This window comes from Schistocerca nitens, chromosome 10, assembly GCF_023898315.1.
Source record: "Schistocerca nitens isolate TAMUIC-IGC-003100 chromosome 10, iqSchNite1.1, whole genome shotgun sequence".
NCBI lineage: Eukaryota > Metazoa > Arthropoda > Insecta > Orthoptera > Acrididae > Schistocerca > Schistocerca nitens.
In genome coordinates this window covers 146,499,904-146,516,642 of record NC_064623.1, presented here as the reverse complement: position 1 = coordinate 146,516,642, position 16,739 = coordinate 146,499,904, and positions in this window count along the sequence as shown.

Below are 16,739 nucleotides of genomic sequence, written 5' to 3'. Positions count from 1 at the left end.
ATTTGAATTTGTGCCATTTTGTCCGAAAATATATAAAAAATTAAGACTATCTCTAACTAATTGTTTTGGTAGTTTTGAGTATGTATGAGCTATTTAAAACAATGTGTTCCTTGATATCATCCTATAGTAAAATATTTCCTAACTATATCCTGATTTTCAAGAATGAAGTCATCAAATACTAATACTGCATTATCTAGATATTGATCTAACAGAATAATGTCATCACTATTTCCAGTAAAAGTAGCAAATTTTTTACTATGCTTATCTTCATTTTTTTACACTTTATCTAAATTCATAATATTTTGGTTGATATAAACTTTTTGAATAAACAAACAAATGATTAATTTTATTCCAATTCACATCATCCTGAAACTAGAATATTGTAGCTTTTCCACAATTACTTGGTCCTATTATTGCAGATCAAAAAGAAGTTGGTAAAAGTTAACCACATTTATTTCGTGATTTCTTTTCTAGAATTCTTATTTTTGGTTCCCAAGTTGTCATTTATTTAAATAAATTTTTATTGGTAAAGATGTTTTGTCTATTTCAGTTTCAGTGATAAATCATCTGCTCTTAAAAAAGATAAACTGTTGCCATAAGAGAAACTTTAAAGATATTACATTGGTTGTTTCTTTTACAACATTTTTAACTCCAAATAATATATTGAAAAGTAATGAACTAAAGTGCGATGGAAAAACAATACAATATTCTGCAGGCAGTATAGTTTTAAAAATTTAGAAAAATATATTCATGCAAAAACTCCAAAAATTCACATTAAAGCTGATGAAATCTTAAACAGAGTTAATATTGAGAATGATGTTAAGTTGTATATGCATATAAAAGGTACTATTGGAAGTGTGCTCAGATTTGGTAGACAAACTGTTGAAGCCAATGAAAAGGCTGTTCATACAAATTATTCCATTTGAAATAATAAAAATATATTTTAATCTAGCTGACAGAATGTTTCTTAAACATACTGATGATTTTCGTAGAGAGCCTAATATTATTGCTTCATTCAAACAAAATGTGGAATTTGGAAGACTAATAATTTATTTGCCACATTAACCTGTAGATATCCTATTTTGGATCCTATTCAAAATTTAGAAATTAGTATAATGGCTGAAAATGACAATCTTATTGACTTTAATGGTGCTTGTGAAACAGTTGTTTTATAAAAGTGTTAATAAATTTCATTCTTAATAAATCATGAACAAAATCGAAAGTTATGTGTTTGACTCATTCTCTGAACATGAACAAACAAAAAATAATTTAATTTCACCCAAAAATCATGAAGGGAATGAAATAAATATTGGTGATGGATGGTTTTATCCTAATCATGCTCAATTATAAATGAACATCATAATTGTTACAGCGAATCATGATGGATCTGAATCAGGTTATACAAAATACGATGAAAAATACAATTAAAAAAATCTATAATAATGTGGTAAAAGTGTTGCATTCAATGGCCATAAATGAAGGAAATAATTTTTTTATCTAAAATCGAACATACTTTTATTTCATCAACAGCTATGTTATATTTGACTTCATATCTTGCTGCTAAATAAGGTGAGAAGGACATATTCTTAATAATAGAAAAATAAGGAGTCAGAAAACTTGGCTAATTTATCCACTAGTAATACTTGATGGATTTTTTAAAGTCTATAAAGAAATAATGTGGGAAGGGAATTTAATATTATTTTTAACTAGGTCCTCTAGTTTTGGAGAAAAAGTTATTAGATGGCCTGATTATATGGATACTTGAGTCGAAATTAAAGATACACCTGCTACGGAAGGAAAAATTGTAATAGATGGGATGGAAATTCGTGTACCAGTTGCTAAATATGAACTAAATTATGAGTTAGAACAATGAGAATATATTCTGAAAAATCCAAAAATTCCAATAACTTTTCATGAACTACAAGATGTAAAAGTTGCAGGGTTAAGTGGTAAGAAAAATTTTGAACTTGATATCACAAATCACTATAAATCTACAGAATTTGACTTACCATATTTCGTATTTTTACATTACAGTCACATCTTAAAAATAATAAGTTACTTGACTCTTCATGATTTTGCCACATTAATCGACAGAGTATGTTGTTGTTGTTGTTGCTGTTGTTGTTGTTGATGTGGTCTTCACTACAGAGACTGGTTTGATGCAGCTGTCTATGCTACTCTATCCTGTGCAAGCTTCTGCATCTCCCAGTACCCACTGAAATCTACATCCTTCTGAATCTGCTTAGTGTATTCATCTCTTAGTCTCCCTCTATGTCTTTTACCCTCCACATTGCCCTCCAATACTAAATTGGTGATCTCTTGACGCATCAGGACATGTCCTACCAACCAACCCCTTCTTCTAGTCAAGTTGTGGCACAAATTTCTCTTCTCTCCAATTCTATTCAATACCTCCTCATTAATTCTAACCATTTATTCTTCAGCATTCTTCTGTAGCGGCGCATTTCGAAAGCTTCTATTCTCTTTTTGCCTAAACTATTTATCGCTCATGTTTCACTTCCATACATGGCTAAACTCTATACAAATACTCTCAGAAACGACTTCCTGACACTTAAATCTATGCTCGATGTTAACAAATTTCTCTTCTTCAGAAATGCTTCTCATGCCATTGCTAGTCTACATTTTATATCGTCTCTACTTCGACCATCATCAGTTATTTTGCTCCCCAAACAGCAAAACTCATCTACTACTTTAAGTGTCTCATTACCTAATCTAATTCCCTCAGCATCACCCGATTTAATTCGACTACATTTCATCATCCTCGTTTTGCTTTTGTTCATGTTCATCTTATATCCATCTTTCAAGCCATGGTCCATTCCGTTCAGATGCCCTTCCAGGTCCTTCGCTGTCTCTGACAGAATTGCAATCTCATTGGCGATCCTAAAATTTTTATTTCTTCTCCATGGATTTTAAATCCCACTCGGAATTTTTCTTTTGTTTCCTTTACTGCTTGCTGATTGTACAGGTTGAATAACATCAGGGATAGGCTGCAACTCTGATTCATTCCCTTTCCAAACAGTGCTTCTCTTTCATGTCCCTCTACTCTTATTTTTCCATTCGTCTGTAAAGAATTTCTGTCAGTACATTGCAGTCATGACTTATTAAAGTGATAGGTAAATTTCACATCTGTAAACACCTGCTTTCTTTGGGATTGGAATTATTACATTCTTCTTGAAATCTGAGGGTATTTCGCCTGGCTCATACTTCTTACTCACCAGATGGTAGAGTTTTGTCAGGACTGGCCTTCCAAAGCTGTCAGTAGTTCTAATGGAATGTTGTCTACTCCTGGGGCGTTGTTTCGACTTAGGTCTTTCAGTGCTCTGTCAAACTCTTCACGCAGTATCATATCTCCCATTTCATCTTCATCTGCATCCTCTTCCATTTACATAATATTGTCCTAAAGTACATCGCCCTTGTATAGACCATCAATATACTCCTTCCACCTTTCTGCTTTCCCTCCTTTGCTTAGAACTGGGATTCCATCTGAGTTCTTGATATTCATACAAATGGTTCTCTTTTCTCCAAAATTTTCTTTAATTTTCCTGTAGGCAGTATCTATCTTAACCCTAGTGAGATATGCCTCTACTTCCTTACATTTGTCTTTTAGCCTTCCCTGCTTAGCCATTTTTCGCTTCCTGTCAATCTCATTTTTGAGAAGTTTGTATTCCTTTCCGCCCACTTCATTTACTGCATTTTTATATTTTACCTTTCATCAATTAAATTCAATATTTCTTCAGTTATCCAAGGATTTCTACTAGCCCTCGTCTTTTTAACTACTTGATCCTCTGCTGCCTTCACTATTTCATCTCTCAAAACTACCCATTCTTCTACCAATCTATTTCTTTCCCCCATTCTTGTAAATCATTCCGTAATGCTCTCCCTGAAGCTGTGTACAACCTCTGGTTTCTGGTTCTTTCAGTTAATCCAAGTCCCATCTCCTCAAATTCCTATCTCTTTGCAGTTTCTTCAGTTTTAATCTACAGTTCATAACCGACAGATTGTGGTCAAAGTCCACATCTGCCCCTGGAAATCTCTTACAATTTAAAACCTGGTTCGTAAAACTAAGTCTTACCTTCATACAATCTATCTGAAACCTTCCAGTCTCTCCAGGCCTCTTCTACGTATACAACCTTGTTTCCAACAACAAACCTAGTGTTAGCTATGATTAAGTTGTGCTCTGTGCAAAATTCTACCAGGCGGCTTCCTCGTTCATTACTTACCCGCATTCCATATTCATTTACAACTTTTCCTTCTCTTCCTTTTCCTACTATTTAGTTCCAGTCACCCATGACTATTAAATTTTCGTCTCCCTTCACTATCAGAATAATTTCCTTTACCTCATCATACAGTTCATCAATCTCTTCGTCATCTGCGAAGCTAGTTGGCATATAAACTTGTACTACTGTGGTAAGCGTGGGATTCGTGTCTATCTTGACCACAATAATGCATCCACTGTGCTGTTTATAGTACCTTACCTGCACTCCTATATTTTTATTCATTACTAAACCTACTCCTGTATTACCCCTATTTCATTTTGTATCTGTAGCCCTGTATTCACCTGACCAGAAGTCTTGTTCCTCCTGCCATCCAGTTTTACTACTTCCCGCTATATCTAACTCTAACCCATCCATTTCCCTTTTTAAATTTTCTAACCTACCTGCCCAATTAAGGGATCTGACATTCCACGCTCCGATCCTTAGAACGCCAGTTTTATATACTTGATAAATTTCTCCACAGGAGATGTGGAATATTAAACCTCCAAATAATTTTCTCAAGGCATACAATTAATTTCTAGATTTTAATCGAGTTACACTACTGAGATCAGACAGTGACATAACTACATATAATTTCATTTCAAATTGTCCAATGTATGTGATTAACATAGCTCATAGAAAGAACGTTGTGACTTCACAGAAAATGACTAGGAAACTTTGCGCAACTTTTAATGAAAAAATTCTTTCAGATATTTTAGCGTATATAACAATGCATGGTAAGAAAAATTTAATGTATGGTAAGAAAAATTTAATTTACAGTGCACAGTACAGAATACTTACTGAAAAATTTTAACTATATAAATGGATAAGAAACTGAAAAAAACTTCATGTTTGTACTTCCTTTTGAAGCGTTTTCAGAAAGGTAAAGGAAATAATAAATGAAAAATCTAGCATGTCAATTAGAATATGTTAGCATTTTGAATTTTCGAAATCGGTTAACATTTGTGTCAGATCGATGTTTGTTTCCCTACACAACCACACAAAACATACGTCTTGCCTTCTCAGGCACCTGTTAGCTGTGAGAGTTTACAGCTCGTATTTATCTGGCGGTATGTGCCCTCTAGCGCTTCCTTCAGTGCTGGCATCAGAGGAAATTGCATATTGACTCTGCTTCATATTGTGCACACATACTCTCTCGCCATTAACTAAGCAGCTAGACTTCATTCAGAGATGGCACTAAAGCTGTATGAGCATATACTTCAATTTTTTCATATAATATTGTTTTTAACCCTATTCCTTTACATTATGTGATTACAATGACTCATAAAAAATGTTGTGGGTTAACAGAAAATGACTATAAAACTACATATGTAAAGGAACATTACCTGTTACTTACATTTTATCACTTCAAATTAAATACGAAATTGTAAACAAAATAATTTATTTACATCTGGAACAAACTGATGAGAATAGCATTTTTCGAATGTACTTTGTCACTCAAATACCAGTTATGTATACAAGCTGTGATTGAATACATTTGCTCCCGGAATGCCCCAGGCTGGGAGTGGGTTGGCCACCCAAGCAATGGGGTTCATCAGATATCAATATGCTACTGATTTTGCTTTGCCCTCAATTAAAGATGACAGGTGACAGATGCACAAGAAGTGCAGCTGTTAGGAAGCCACTGAAATGAACTTGGAAAAAAAAAACAGAGGATGAGAAGATGAGAAAATAGAGAAGTTGAAACATTCTGTCTGGGGGTTTCCTTCATATGGCGCCAAAGGTTTTTGGACTTTTTGGTAGTTAATTAATTTATTTACTTACATTTTATGTTCTTCATCATTAATCTTATTTACCTTTTGTCAGACAAAATAATTAATTTATAACAGACGAATGAGATGGTATAAATATTCACATTTTAAAAAAAATTTCTAAGTCATTTGATATAAAATAGTTGTTTTTAAATGAAAACACCTGATTTTGACTTAGAACTGGAGGTATAGTAGAAGTATTATGTAGGTTCTGGGTAACTTTCTTAGAAGATAACGATCTTTTTTACTCACAAAGTGAGACGGTAAGCACCTGAGTGGCCATAGTGGGTGGCAGGAAACTAAGATTTTTTTGGTGGACACAGATGCGAATGTGTCCATTATCAGTGTTTACCTCGTGGAAAAGAGGAGTCTTGGGCCACCTAGGTATAAGTTACGGGGTTGGCGATAACAGAGTGGAATCGTTTGGTACGGCAGCTCTGCAGTTTTCGGTTGGGGAAACTAAGGTCAGCGAACGCCTGGAGGTGCTCCCATGCATAGGCGAATGTTATTCAGTGGTTCTCGTGCTCGACTTTCTCGACAAACATCAGTTAAGACTGATGTTTTGGAATGCACAGTGGACTCAGTGGGACATTGTTTCAATTCAGGGGAACAGTTGCAAATGAGAATGGCGCAAGGTTCACCTATCATGGGAATGAGACCAACTAAACTGCATACGTTTCCAGTAAAGATCGATCAGCAGCATAAAATACCAGGAAGTGGAGAAAAGATAGTGTGGGTTTCAGGGGATATCGATTTGCCGATTGAAACATTATAAATGGTTCAGCCACTTTTAAGCAATGAAGATTTGGACAATTCACATTCATTTTTCCGCAAGAGTTTCGCACATGCGAGCGACAGGGTAACAGATGGTTCCGGTTAGTGTGGATAATGGCCATGAAGAACTTGTTGTTGAGGTTTAGTGGTTTATTTTGTGCAAACGGAGGGTTACTGGCAACCCCGCTGATGCAACATCACTTACTGACAGGGGATAGTGCACCAATTTATAGGAAGCCATACTGTATAGCAAAGTAGCTACATTTATAGAAGAATTTATTCAACAACAACTACGGTTTTCGGTTGTTGAACCGAATGATTGTCCCTGCAGTACAAATGTTGTCGTCGTGTCGACGGATTCGGCTAACGGGACACAGAAAAACATATTTTGCTTTGACTACAGATATCTAAATGGGTGAACGGTTTCGGATGCTTATCCGATTCCAAGAAAACTTTGGATAATCTGGGTCAGTACGATTCTTTACCATTATGGACCCCAGGAGTGGATTCCATCAGTTAGAGGTGGCCCCTGAAGATAGGTCGAAAACGACTCTTACCGTCGCAGCAGGACATTTTTGTGCCAGTTGGACTAACGAACCGACCTTCCACTTTTCAGCGGTTGTTCGATGAGGTACTGAGAGGATTAAAGCGAAAACTCAGTTTTGTCTAACTCGATACTATAGATGTCTATTCAAAGGATTTACTAGATATGTGACAAATTCGGAGGATGATTTTAGTAGACTACGATCGGCACGTTCGACATCAAGTGCGGACAAGTGCCATTTTGCCCAAAGTCAAGTAAACTATCTGGGACACGTGGTTAGTGAGCGTGACGTACAGACCAGTCCTCGTCTTACAGATGGTCCTCGTCTTACAGGTGCAGTTCTGAATTATCCGATACCACAAACAACTAAGCAAAAAATGGTTCAAATGGCTCTGAGCACTATGGGAATATCTGAGGTCATCAGTCCCCTAGAACTTAGAACTACTTAAACCTAACTAACCTAAGGACATCACACACATCCATGCCCGAGGCAGGATTCGAACCTGCGACCGTAGCGGTCGCGTTGTTCCAGACTGAAGTGCCTAGAACCGCTCGGCCACTCCGGTCGGCCAACTAAGCAGGTACAGTCGTTGACCGACATCTGTGTTAATTATAGATAGTTCATGAAAGACTTTGTGGAAATAGCCTGACCGTCGAACAGGCTACTGAATAATGGGTGAAATTTCGTTGCTCACAGCAATGTCAGTAGGCTTTTGAAAATTTGAAAGTGTTAGTTTTAGATCCAGAATTGGTTTTTCCGGATTTCTTAATAGAATTTATCCTTTCAGGTGGTGGTTCAAATGAAGTATTCGGTTCTATTTTGGGGCAGATGGTAGATGGTCAGGAACATCTGGTAGCTTATATTTCAAGGCCCTTAAACGAGGTAGAGCATAACCACTCAACAATGGAGAAAGAGATGATGGCTGTCATATGTTATATTACGAATTTTCGATGTTATCTGTATGGTAGGAAATTTAAGATTGTGGCAGCCCATGTCTCATTGAAATGGTTGCTTGGTTTGAAAGATCCATGTATTAGATTAACTTAGGAGGGGGGGGGGGGCACTTAAGCTTAATGAATTCGAGTAAGAGATAATCCAAGAGCCAGGAAGATCACACGCAAACGCAGATTCGTTAACTCATAGGGTAGCAATGTTAAATACGCTAGAGAAGAGCACTGAAGAATGATAGTGGGCACAGGCAAGGGCTCTCGAGTGCCAGGCATTTAAGTCATAGAGACATTTCGTTATGCACGAGGGTTTGTCGTGAAAAACGACAAGATGTGCACACATATGGTGGTTCCAGAGGGTCTTCGAAAGGAAGGTTTACCACAAACTTACTACCATATGTTGTCAAAGTCGTGGTGGGCGACTTGCGACGGACACGTAGCAGAGCAGTTTTGGTGGACGAATGGGAAGAACGACACGGAGAAGTGTATTAATGGCTATGTGCGATGCGCGCAAAAGGCCGACATTACGCATTGGAGAGTATCATTGCAAAGGTTTTCTTTATTAGTGTAGAATGCCCTCGGGCCATTTAATAGAACACCGGCAAGAAATAGGTACGTTCTCACGATGATAGATCTTTTTCTCGATTTTTATCAATGGCACTAATGTCCGACCAACGGGCTAGTACCGTAGTGCAGCCGTTAGTAAACAATAGATAGTAAATTCTGGAGTTTCTGGGGACATAATTACGGGCGAGGTACGAATTTATCTCGGATTTAAGGAAACAATTATGCCATGTGTCGCATATCTGGAAGTTATGGACGAATCCATTTCATCTTCAGAGCAATGTCAGAACGGAACTTGTGCGCAGGACAACTGCAAACATGTTGAACTATTACGTAGGTTCCAGGCACAACAATTGGGACGCCTGTTTACCTTATGTAGAATAGCCTGTAATTTGAAGGTTCATACTGCAATGGGCTTGTATCCATCTGAGGTGGTGTATGGTATGAAAATGCCATCTCTGTCTCACGTTTTGATTCCTAAATTAGGGCCCAATGGTGAGTCGGTGAGGAAGTTTGCCAGAAGAATTAGGGAAGTTGGGAGGAATGTACAAATGGCAAACACAAAGGCGTTAGAGCGCCAGGGACAACCGAACAGTCTCATGAGCAAATTGGTTCAATGCCACGTGGGGCACTGTGTCATTGTTACTAATCACCATATGTCAAAGGGGGAAACAAAGAAATTTTTAACGAAACACTAGGGACCATACCAGGTCGTGGAAACTACCTCATCACTCTACGTGAAGATTCAGTTCCCCACAGAAACGCCGGCTATTATACACGTCAGTCACATGAAATCGTTTAAAGGAATCATAGAGTGGATTTTACAGTAACCGGCAGTCAACCAGAACGAAAGTGACGAACGGCAAAAAGAAGGAACATGGAATTGTTGAGTAACGCAAGGTGAATGATGTGCCGTATATGCTAAGGTCGCGTAAGTAAGTTGTGTAGTTGTAATTTGTCGGGTTTCCCTTTTTTTTGGTTTATTATATCAGGGGTTATGTATTTTAATACCATGAGGATATTTGTTGTTTTTCCCAGACTTGTTAGTTTTTCATGTCGGTTTTTTTTGTGGGCTTTGCATTTTCGGAAGGACGGAGTGGATACTAGAGTAATTTTGCTCTACAGGTGGCGAATACGTAAGAACATCCTGGGGAATGATGGTCCCGCTTTTGCTGTTTGCAAGGGCGAGGAAGGGCAGTTAGCCGTTGTTCAGCCTCTAGAACCAGGTGTGATGTTCTCGAGCCAACCGGATTTGTGGCTTACTACTCATATATGGACTCTAAAAACAGCAGCGGAGATTTGGGAGATTACGAAAGAGTTGCTTTCGGGCGGACAGTCATGTTGCCATTCTTTTTGGGTCTAGAACCGGAGAGAATGACGACTGTTTAAGTTGCAGGCCAACTGCGACTCCCTTCTGTTGATGGATACTGGCGGCTAACCGACCCGCTGAAACCACCTCCAACCTCCTCTGCACGGTCTCGTCATAGCTGTGGGGGGGTAGGCCACACTGTGGAGCTGCACAAGAGCTAAGAGCGAGAGGGCTGCTAGCCTCCGCTCTCTGGGTGACATCGGCCAGCAGACTGCAAGCAGGGCTAGGGCTCGAGCTCGCGACCTCCCCGATATATTGAGCAACCAGTAAAGAAAACAAAAGAAAAATTTGGTGTAGGAATGAAAATCCATGGAGAAGAAAGAATAACTTTGAGGTTTGCCAACAACATTGAAATCCTGTCAGAGACCTGGAAGAACAGTTAACGGAATGGAGAATGTCTTTGAAGAAGGAGGATATAAGACGAACATCAACAAAAGCGAAACAAGGATAATCGAATGTAGTCCAATTAAATCAAGTGATGATGGGTGAATTATATTAGCAAATGAGACACTTAAAGTAGTAGATGAATTTTGCCCTTTGGCGAGCAATATAACTGATGATGGTCGAAGCAGAGAGGATACTAAGTGTCAGGAATCTTTTTCTAAAAGTATGGAGTTTACCTATGTATGGAAGTGGAACATGGATGAAAAATAGTTTAGGCAAGAAGAGAATAGAAGCTTACAAAATGTGGTGCCACAGAAGGTCGATGGGCAGAGCATGTAACTAATGAAGAGGTACGGAACAGAATTGTGAAGAAGAGGAATTTGTGGCTCAACTTGATTAGAAGAAGGGATCAGTTGGCAATAGACATTCTGCGACACCAAGGGATCACCAGTTAGTATTGGAAGGAAGCATGGAGGGTGAAAATGGTATAGGGACACCAAGAGACAAATACACTAAATAGATTCAGAATGATGTAGGTTGCAGTACTTCCTCCGAGTTGAAGGAGTTTGCTCAAGGTAGAGTAGCATGGAGAGCTGCTTCAAACCAGTCTCTGGATTGAAGACCACAACGACAAAAACAACGTGCATTATCATCTTTTTTTTGCAAGATTCAGTTCGTGGATTTCTTCCTTGATCTCCTCAAACTAATCTTTCATCTAATTTGGGCCCAGATCAGAAAAACTATAGCCAGCTAGGTGCATTTCAAAAGGTAATTCATTAATTATTATGTTAACCTATCCTCCTCCACATTTTTCACTTTGACAGAATTTGTGTGGCAAGTTATTTAAAAAGCAAATCAAAAAGCGTATTTCTTTTGAATTTTTGATAGTAAAATTATTACCACTTCTTCATTATGAGAATTTTTATTTACAGCTAATCTTTCTCATTTAATAACTGTTGATCCGTCGATTGAATCTCCAACATCATTCATCGAAATATACTCAATTAGTCTTTCTGTATGTTTTTCATGAAACCTTCACATTGCTTGCATCTGAAAAATCTGAACTTGAAAGCGGTTGTCTTAATTTTGGAAAATACCATTACTTGATTTTGTTTTATTTAGATTATGATCAGAATAAATTGCTCCTGAATTGAATAATATAACAACATAATTTGATAAATTAACAGCTTTAAATTCTTACCCATATAACTCATAGTAATGTATTGTTTAGTTAACAGAGAAATTAATTCACCTGTGACTTCGTATTTTTTTCTACCAAGAGTTAGTAAATTTCCCTCTAATTATACTGGTAATCTATCAAAAAAATGTTCAAATGTATGTGAAATCTTATGGGACTTAACTACTAAGGTCATCAGTCCCTAAGCTTACACACTACTTAACCTAAATTATCCTAAGGACAAGCACTCGCACCCATGCCTGAGGGAGGACTCAAACCTCCGCTGGGACCAGCCGCACAGTCCATGACTGAAGTGCCCTAGACCGCTCAGCTAATCTCAAGTGGCGGTAATCTATCAATGTATTTAAACATGCCAATAGTTTTCAAAGGAAAAACTTTTTTCATTATGATTAATATATTTTAACATTCTTTGATTATACAAAGGTCACCAGATAAATGTATACAAATTTTAAGGAACGAAAAGTATTATTTATTTGTTTATTTTAAAATTAATAATTGATCACACTTGTTGTACACCCTTCAGCTTAGCACATGGTTACTTTAAATGATCAATGTTGGCGGCTATACACATACCAGAACGAAGAGAGGTCCCCACAACTACGTCAGTAAATGTTACAGTGGAGGTCACTATCTATGTCACTGTAATCTCCTGGCGAAGTTCTTCCAGTGTGCGTGGCTTACGTCGACAGATGATATCTTTCACAGTTCCCCACAAGTAAAAGTCCATAGATTTTAGACCTGGTCACAGTGCTGGGAACTCAGTTGGCCCTCTTCCTCCATTCCAAAGCCCCAGAAAATTGTCATCCCAGAAAGCTCGTATGGCTAGGTGGTAGTGTGGTGGTGCCTCGTCCTTTTGGTAGAAGACCTCTTCATCAGCTCCATAAGGTGCACGTATACCTGGCAAAAATGATGTGTGTAACATTTCTAGGTACACTTCTCCAGTGACAGTAGCATCAAAGAAAATGGGTCCTACTGCGACCCTATATGATATTCCACACAACACACGAACCCCTCCTAGATTGACTGCTTTATCCACGTAACATGCGGATTTTGCTGTGCCCAGTACACACTGTTATGCCGATTCAGGGTTCTCTTAAGTTTAAATTGTATCTCGTCACTCCACATTACCTTCGTCACAAGTTGTTCATCATCAGTTACCATTTGCTGATACCATTCGAAAATTCCATTCCGCAGTGAGGGTCATCATTGTTAATCGCGTGCAGTAATCGTGGAATGTAAACTTTCCACTTTGCAGCTTTCTGAATTCTTCATACAACTGTCCTGCTAACCCCCACTTCGTGTACACATTGAGAAGCAGACTTCTGTGGAGAATTAACAAACATTTCCAACACGAGAACCGACTAAGTAGGACTTTTAGCTGGATACTGTCTTCCTGATCTTACTTTGTGAATATCACAAATCGTTCCACACAATTCAAACTTGGGAATGATGCATTTAATTGTCAGGCAGGTTGGCGATCCTGGTTCAGATTCCCATGTCCACTGACCTTACACTTCAACAGCATTATCAAACTTGAAAAACCACTTCTCAATACATTTTCCTTGCTCGAAAGTCAAGCATGCTCCAGCCATCTTGTTTTCTCAATCCTGAGATGGAAGTACTAACAACTGTTGAGCTAAAGGGCATACTATAACACACTCACAACTGAAATCGAACGATAATATCCATATCTCGATAGAGCATGATAAACAGTGTATACATTTCTCTGGATGACTCTGTACTTATTTGTCAACTCTTACCTTCAGTGTGACCTACCTTTTTTCTATTTCTAATTTCTTACATACTTTTTCAGTGTATCCTGTCTTTCTGATTCACTTACTGTAAAGTCATACTAATCAGGATGAGCGCAAAACAATAGTTGACATTCCACTGGAATGATTGTTCATATTGGAGTGTAGAAGGTGTGAGACTGACGATATACCATCAAAGTTTTGGGAAAATATCATCCATTTATTCCCAAAGATAGCAAGAGCTGACAAGATCGAGAACTATAGCATGATCAGCTTAACAGCATATGCATCCGAGTTGCTGACAAGAATGATAAACAGAAGAATGGAAAAGAAAACTGAGGACCTATTAGATAACGATCAGTTTGGCTTTAGGAAAGGTAAAGGCACCAGACTGGCAGTTTCGAAGTTGCACTTGATAATGAAAGCAAGACTAAAGCAAGATCGGTACATGTACATAGGATTTATCGACCTGTAAAAAGAGATCGATAATGTAAAATGATTCAAGATGTTTGGAATCTTAAGAAAAATCAGGGTTAGCTATAGGGATAGACAAGTAATTACAAGAACTTAGAGAGAACATTAAGACTGAAAGACCAAAGACGAAGTTCTCACATTAAAAAGAATGTAAGACAGGGGTGTGGCCTCTTGCCCCTATTGTTCAATATATACATCGAATCAGTTGTGTTGGAAAGAAAGAAAGGTTCAGAAGTGGGATTAAAATTGAAGGTGAAATGATATCAATGGTAAGATTCGCTGATGACATTCCTGTTCTTAGTGAAAGTGTAGAACAGTTGCAGGATCAGTTGAATGGAATGATGGGTTCAATGAGTAAAGAATGTGGACTGGAAGTAGATCGAAAATTGACAAAAGTAATGAGAAGCAGTGAAAATGAAAACAGCAAGAAACTTAACATCAGAATGGGGGATCAAGCAGTAGACATAATTAAGAAATTCTGCTACCTATGTAGGAGATTAACCCATGAGGGATGGAGCAAGCAGTATATGAGAACTATACTAGCGCTGGCAAAAAGGGCATTACTGGCTAAGAGAAGTCTTTTAATATCGAACATAGACTATAATTTCAGAATCCAAATTTTGAGAATGTACATTTTGAGCACAGCATTGTATGGTTGTGAGATTTGGACTTTGAGAAAACCGGCACAGAAGGAATCGAAGCCTTTGAAATGTGGTGTTAGAAGAATATTGAAAATTAGGTGCAATGATAGGGTAAGGAATGAGGAGGTTCTCCAGAGAATCGGCGAGGCACACATGGGAAACTATGGCAAGTGGTACGGATAGGATGATAAAACCTCTATTAATACATTGGGGAATATCTTCCATGGTGCTAGAGGAACATATATGCTGATTAGCCATATCATTATGACCACTAATCTACTATCGACATAAACCCAAGCAGGCGATAGCAGCGTCGCCTTGCGAGCAATGACTACTAATCACACACACGCATGGTGCATTTAGTACCAGAGAAATTTCTGTCCATGTGTTGAATGGGGAAGGTGCGCAATGTATCTGAGTTTGACCAAGATCAGGTTGTAATGAGCTGAAGGCTTGGCAAAAGCATTTTGGGAAGTGGTTGCAGCAGCTAGACGATTGGATTCGTGCAACTTTGTCACAATTTCTGGAACCCAATGTGCACACATCTTCCACTACTGTAAAAGTTCAGTCAGAATTTCATGCACAATACTTTAAGGAACCTAAGAAATGGTATGAGATGATTATAAAATCGTGTAGCGTCTGCCATCCTGATTTTTCTGCACCACATTATTGTTCCACATTGTGACATTTGTATGACCATCTTTAAATGCTCTAAATGATCTACACAATTTTTTAATCATTTCTGAATCATTTACTTTTATTCTGATATATTTATGTTACACACATACACACAAACACACACACACACACACACACACACACACACACACACACACACACACACATATATATATATATATATATATATATATATATATATATATATATATATATATGCGCCTTTTTTTGACTCATTAGTCTTCAGGCTGGTTCGATATGCACTGCCACAGATTCCTCTCTTAGGCCAACCACCAACTTATATACCAAACTTCGCATTCCCCTACAGCTTTTACCCTTTGCAGAACCCTCTAGTGTCATGGAAGTTGTTCCTGATATTGTATCACCATGTCGCTTTTTCTTTTCGGTGTTTTCCCATATGTTTCTTTCTTAGGCGATTCTACAAAATCTCTTCACTCCTTACCTTAACTGTTCACGTAATTTTCAAATTCATTCTATGGTACCACATTTCTAGCACTAAAATTCTTCTTTTTTCAAGTTTCTCTACAGTCTTTCATGTGCTGTGCTCCAGATTAATATTCTCAAATGTTTCAGCCTAAAACTAAGGTCTGTGTTTGATCAATGATGACCTATTTGTCGTTGCAAGATTGACTCTTCCGTCCTCCATGCTTCGTCGGCCATTTGTTACTTTGGTTCCAAGGCAGCAGGCTACCTTGACTTCATCTACTTGGTGGTCACCACTTCTGATGTTAAGATTATTGCGAATCTGATTTCGCCCACTCCTGATTACTTTTGTCTCTCTTCAGTTTTCTATCCATATTCTGTACTAATTAGACTGTTCATTCCATTCAACAAATCCTGTAATTCTTCTTCACTTTCATTAGGAAGAGGTAGGTCATCATCGAATTTTATCACTGATTGGCTGCACCAGGAATTTTAATCCCACTCTTAAACGTTTACTTTATTTCCGCCACTGCTTCTTTGATGTATCGATAAATTGTAAGGGCAATAGACTGTATCCCTTTTTGTCCAAATACTTCGTTCTTGGTCTTACATTCTTATTGATTCCCCTTGGTCCTGGTATATATTGTGTCTTATTCGTGTTTGCCTGTAGCTTGAAAGCTATCCGCTGTATTCATATGCATGTTGCTAAGCAATTATGTGAATCATAGTACCTATGACCTATGTTTCATTTTGACAGAATATACTTATATTGCGATGGAGACTGCAAAGATTGTCTCTAGCCAGCACTTTTACAATTTAGCATAGCCAACCAATAATACGGTTAGGTGCGGGCACATGAGTTCACTGTGCCAGCATACCTGACTGCACAAAAAGTCACTGCCTCATCTTCTGCTGGCTGCAGTGACA